Here is a 4,788-nt window from a genome sequence, read left to right as displayed (position 1 = left end):
CTTCACTCACTTTCTTCTCTCGGTCCGAGCCGCCGCCCTTCACGCGCTGGAGCACCGCGGCTCGAGGCCCGACCGCGTCCGCCGCTGCAACGAGCTTGCGTCGCGCTCCATCCTCATGGTCTGCGCCAACCCGACTGCTCTACGCGCCGACTCGGGGCCACGGCCACTGGCCATGTGAGGCGCTGGCGCATGGTCCCTGGGCGCCGCCGCAGCCGCATACCCCGTGGGCGCCGGCCGCTCGCGCGTGGGCAACGGCCGCTAGACACAAGCACGCGTGCCAGGCATCTGCGTCCTATGGGGCGGTCCCTCTGTACAACGGCGGCCCTGGCCGCCGGCCGCTTCGTCGAGTGCTGTGCGCAGGTGAGATCTGCCTCCCTTCCGTAAGATTCAGAAATGGGACATATGGAGCCGTCGAACTCTTGATTCGTCATATGGGTAAAGCTCTCTCTCTCTCCATATCTCTCTCCGATTTGTTTACTGATGTCCTCCAAATCGATTTGGTTTCAGACCTAGGGAGCGCCGATGCGTGTGGCTAGCTTTTCTAGCGCCAAGGTAAGGGCATGTGAAAGCTACTCGTTGGCCAAAGGATTAGTATGTGTATTTGCATCTGATAGCAGGATACTAGCTAATGCTGTATGCGACTACTAGCACAATTACTTCTTAGCAAAAATCATTACCTAAATTATTTGTAGAATGCTCTGCTAGTACTGATGACCAATAAGCAAAGAGATGAAATCTTAAGTCTGAGATCGTAAACTGAAACAAGGTTGCTGTGTATATAACTTCACCTTAAGCTTGCTGGTGTTTAACTGGAGAATACTTAGAGCTACTAAAATTGTGATTCCAGTTAAAATGTTTCATATTGGTTTACTTCATTTAAATTAGTAAGTCAGATCTTAGAGCAATAACATTTTCTCTGACTGATAATTGCATTTTTGGGTAACAATGTCTTATTCCTATTCACGGATTGCAGTGAGGGAATGGACTAATGTACAAATGGTTTTGGAGGAGGGAAGTGCTGTTCTGGGTTTGCGGTTACCGACAAAGGGAAGCAACGCCTTCTATAGGCTTTAGGTTAGGTAATTGCTCTCCTCGCCTGCATGTTTTGCTTTTTATTGCTCCTTTCTATTCCTGAAAAAAATATTTGCAAAGAACACTTGACATTCATGAATGTTGAAATAAAAAATGTTTGTCTTCAATTTACTTTGAAGAGACATGTATGTCCGTAACTACCATCTTTCTTTTAAGCAGCCAATCTTTTTGATTCCCTGAAATTCTCAAAATCTAACTATGCAGTGACATTAATTTCTGCAGGTGATTTAAAGGGTGAAGTGGCAATTAGAAGAGAAGAGAAGCCTCGCAGAGAAGAAATAATCATGGCTAGCCAAATATGCTGCCACAACACTCTCATCAAAACTGATAGGTGGTGAAAAAGAATTATTTGCTTCCTTAGTTGCTGCTGCTGGTTCATACTCTTGATGAAACCTATCTTTTGTTGTTTCTGGTCCATTTTGTTGTCTTTGATCCTGCAATGTTATATTGCTAGTTCTGATACATGGAAAAAATTGTATGTGATCCATTATTCTGGTGTAGTGATGCTGGGATGCTATTGATATGAGGTTATAATTTGGGCTGTAATTGATTATTGTGACTTCTGGGCTGGAATTGTTGTTTTGGTAAATGGGCTGTGTGAAAGCTGAATTTTTTCCAGTACTATTTGTGCTGTGTAAATGAGGCCCAAATGGGCTGTGTAAATGAGGCCCAAATTGGCTCACATGCCTGCTGCCACATCACTGTCCATGTCAGCATCCATGTATGTCAGCATCCATGTGGTGCCATGTCATCACCATTTTCCACGTCACTGCTACATTATCGATCATGTCAAATTACATGTCATCATTGCTATTCACGTCATTGCCATGTCAGCAGTCATGTCATCTTCCATGTCATTATTGTGTGACATGCAATTGAATCTGTGACGAAAATTATACTGTTCATGACGTTAATTTTCGTCATAGAAAACGGGTTTGGGTTGGGCTTCGGGGGCCCGGGGACATTCCATGACGGTTTTAAAACGTCATGGATCAAGCAATCTATGACGAAAATTTAAGGAACGTCACGAGGTGTGATTTATGACACTCAATACATGACGTTATTTGAGATCGTCATAGATACTGTTTTATGACGGTTTTTCAGTGATTTGTGACGAAATTCAATCGTCATGGATCAACAGATTTTTTGTAGTGATCTCCCCCTCCACCGTCGACGTGGAGCACAAGAGGAAGAGATCGTCGCTGTCGCCGTCCCCCGGTGCGGCCTCCCGGCGGGTAAGGAGGGGAGGGCTGGCGACGCCTCCCGGTGATGATGCGGCCTACCGCCGGGGAAGGAGGGTCTGGGGCCGCGGATCTGGCGGCGGGAGAGGAGAGGGAGGGGAGCCGCCGCCGCCGGAGGAGGAGGACCAGAGGCCGCGCTGGGAGGAGGTCGGCTGGTCGCCGTCCTCCTGCTCTGTCCGCGTCGAGAAAGGGCCACTCCGAGCCGCCATCCCCGTGCCGGATCTGGATCCAGCAGCAGCAGTCGGGTCGATGGTGGCGGCGGTGGCGGCGGAGAGGAGGGACAGGTGGCGGCGACGGCGAAGAGGAGGGAGAGAGAGGGGGGCGGCAGTGGGGAGCAGGAGGCAGAGAGGGGAGAGATGGGGGCGACGGGATTGGAGGACGGGTCAGGGTAGAGTTTGGGGAGGGGGTGGCGTGTGGGGCCGGGCTGGATGGGGGGAATTTTGTTTGCCATATGTTGTAAAGAAGGACACACGGTAAAGATTGGCTTTGCCGTGTGCAGAAAAAAAAACACAAATCAAACAATGACTTTGCCGTATGCCCGAGATATTGCACACAGTAAATTAACGAGCACACGACAAGTGACAGCCTTGAAGCCCCACTAGCCCACTATCACTGGAGTTTGGTGGATGGGCTATCTCCATCTCCTTCCTCAGCCACAGCGACTGGCGCGGTTATACGTCACTTCAGATGATGTTAGCACCAACCATCACCTGGAGCAGGATTAATTCCCTCTCGAGAGAGCATGTGTTATTGGACCAAATTTTAGGCATGTTACCGTGTTCCAACTGTTTCTGCGCTTTCCCACATGCATGCATGCAGTTGAAGAGAAAAACGATGATATCACCCACATGCAAAGGGAGTTACTAAAAAAACTATAAATCTTAAACTGTGCATTCAAATTAAATTTCGATTACATTATTATCTTTTTCATAATAAGATCTTTAAAACAAGACCGCACTTGCCTACGTTTGCACAATATCACGAACAAATAGATCAATGTCACGGAACAATTTAATCTTCTAAGAGAATAAATAATATGATATTGGAACAAATTATTTATACACACAAATATAATTTTATATGAAGATAAATGTATCTACATTTATAAAAAGTTAATTTTATAAGCATATATACATATGCTAAACAAGTTAGCATATAAAAAAATAAATCCTTTTACACACCAATTTATGATCTACAATACAAATAAACTAGTGTATATATTGAATATTACTCCCTCTTAAATATGAACAAAAGAATATAACATCTTATTTATACATTGAAATAAATTTGTATGTACAGGCTTAAAATAAGAAATATGAAAGGACAAGGAAAAGAACGGATAAAAGAATACATCTACGAGAGCTGGGTAAAAAAAGAAGGGACAAAGAGGATAGAAAGGTGCCAACTTTAGTGTTGCAGTAAACATGCATGTGCAAAGAGGAAAAAACATCACACACGTATGTAGAGGAAAGAAATAAGATACAAACATGCATGCATGTTGAAAAGAAAAGTATACTTTATGTACATGTGGTGTCAGAACAGCTACATAAAGAAAAATAAGAAAGGAACACAAAGTGTATGAACGCTAGTGCGTGGGGCCTGCGTTTGGCGTGAGAAACATAAGTGGCCCAATTAGAAAATTCAACTGGGCTAAATAACTTCCCACATACCACTTCAGGTGATGAAAACCTGGGGCGAGTGGCCGCCGTTCTTCATGTCTTCGCCCTGACCGCGAGCATGTCGCGTCTTCGAGGCCAGTTGCTGCGGACACCGTGGTTGAGGGCGACGGTCGACACAGTGAAGAAACCGTCCGGGCCATGGATAGGACCAACGCCCGTAAGTGCCATCGCTGTTTCTCCAATATGTTCTTTCCTCACATTGGCGAGAACTCGCCTATGGACTCTTCTTTCGCTCAGAGGAGAGCGTGCTGAAGTAGAAAGTAGATTAGAATGGAATGAATAAAGGATTCATTGATTGATTGGATGGACAATGTGATATAGGATTCATTGATTGATTGAATAAACAATGTGACTACATCTTTATACATGGTGATATACATGGTGAAAGGGTGTGTCCAAAGGACATGTCCCTTCGGTATTCAGACCCTTTCATGAAAGGTCATGTCTATGTACTAAGAGGTGTCTCTTTATGAAAGGATGTCAACTAATTGATCACTAACATAAACTTAACTCTAACATGTTCGGCAACAAGCCTCATGTTTCCTCTTTCGCCGATTTTAGCAGTAGAAACATAGATGCGTGTGTTTAGACTAACTTCTTGTACGACTGTAAAATGGTTCCTGTTTACACATACCTGCAAAAGTGATAAACAAGAGGAATACCCCTTACTCACTTGGAGACCCTTTTTTTCTCAAGCATCACTACAGCATTGTGGAGGGCCTTAGTGGCAGTTCAGACATGATGTTTCTGGCTTCCATTTTCTGGGAAGCCTTGGC

General features: G+C 45.1%; 1 long non-coding RNA gene across 6 annotated transcripts; it reads left to right on the top strand.

The window, feature by feature from the left end:
- Positions 1 to 1,710, top strand: LOC120654943. 6 transcript variants are annotated; one of them, XR_005667231.1, is made up of 4 exons: positions 1 to 360; positions 508 to 591; positions 974 to 1,079; positions 1,315 to 1,710. It is a non-coding gene; the product is annotated as an uncharacterized LOC120654943 (long non-coding RNA). The 6 variants fall into 6 exon arrangements; XR_005667232.1 differs by having other exon boundaries at positions 1 to 435; XR_005667229.1 differs by having other exon boundaries at positions 508 to 552; positions 1,315 to 1,665.
- The last annotated feature ends 3,078 nt before the right edge of the window (positions 1,711 to 4,788 follow it).

This window comes from Panicum virgatum, chromosome 1N, assembly GCF_016808335.1.
Source record: "Panicum virgatum strain AP13 chromosome 1N, P.virgatum_v5, whole genome shotgun sequence".
Classification (NCBI taxonomy): Eukaryota; Viridiplantae; Streptophyta; class Magnoliopsida; order Poales; family Poaceae; genus Panicum; species Panicum virgatum.
Note: the sequence above shows the minus strand (reverse complement) of the source record. Positions and strands in the feature narration are given on the sequence as shown.